Here is a 1238-nt window from a genome sequence, read left to right as displayed (position 1 = left end):
CGCCGAGGCCCGCCCCTGACCTCCCCGGCCAGCGCCACCCTGTGGGGCCCCAGCCGACCCCTCTAGCCTGCCGGGTGACCCCCAAGCCTGCGCTCCTTCCCGGGCTCGGCCCCTCCCCGCCTCGCCTACCCCCCAGCCCCTGCCCTGGACCGCCCAGGGGACCCCCCCTCACGCTCCCTGGCCTCTGCACAGCTGCGCTGGGGCCCTACCTGGAGGGGCTGCACCGGGGCTGCCCACTGGCTGTCGGGGGCTGGGGGTCGCTGTCCCAGGGAAGAGGCCCCATCCCTCCCAGGCCCTGGGTCCCCCCCCCCCAGGGGGAGTGCCAGGCCAAGGCCAGTGTGGACAGGAGGCACAAAATAAGTGGGGGACGGTGCTGCTCTGCGGACAGCAGGGGCCTGCGCGGGCCGTGAGCCAGGTGCAGGCACAGAGCCCCCGAGCCCCGCGCATGGCCCGTGACCCCTCCGCTCCGGCCGGCCCCGGGGTCGGGACCTGGAGTGAAGCCCCCCCGGGGTGGGGGCTGGGCGAAGGAGCCTGCCCTGGCCACCTCGCCTGCCCCAGGGCGTGCCGCAGGGCCCGGCCAGGAGGGGCCCAGCCGTGGACGTGGACCAGTGGCAAGGGCGTGGGAGACACCTTTGCCTCCCATGGGCTGCTTCCGCGGGCCAGGCTGCCCCGGTGTGGGCAGAAGGCCAGCGGCAGGGCAGCCGGCTGGGGCCGGGGAGCGGGGTGGTGCGGCTGGCTGACCCCAGGCCTCCCCGAGGTGCGGGCAGCTGAGGGAGAGGGATGTTCTGGGGCCCAAGGCGCCCACCCCGTGGGGCTGCGTCATGGGGGGGACACCCTCTGTGCTGGCTGAGCAGGGGGGAGCGGGGCCAGGCTCTCGGGACCCTCAGCGGGGTCCAGGGAGGCCTCGAGCCCCTCTCCGGTGGACCGGCTGCCCTTCAGGCACTCTGGGCCCCGTGCGCAGCCGGCAGGGACTGGACGGGCCGAGCCCTCACCCACGCCCCGCGCCACTGCCTGCAGCGCCCGCTCAGTGGGTGGGAGCCGCAGCCTGGCCGCACGGCCGGAAGCCCACGACCCGCACACTGACCATCGCGCCCTGACGGCCTCACCGCCTGGGAGGCCCCTGGGCACCCGCTGAGACAGCAGATGCGAAGCCCGCCGGCCCGGGCCCTCGGGAGCACTGGGGTTCCTGGGCAAGGCGGAGCCTGGCGAGCGCCCGGCCTGCTGTGCCCGCTGCAGCC

This window comes from Condylura cristata, unplaced genomic scaffold (assembly GCF_000260355.1).
Source record: "Condylura cristata isolate star-nosed mole 26May11 unplaced genomic scaffold, ConCri1.0 scaffold00054, whole genome shotgun sequence".
NCBI lineage: Eukaryota > Metazoa > Chordata > Mammalia > Eulipotyphla > Talpidae > Condylura > Condylura cristata.
This window is presented reverse-complemented; position numbering follows the sequence as displayed.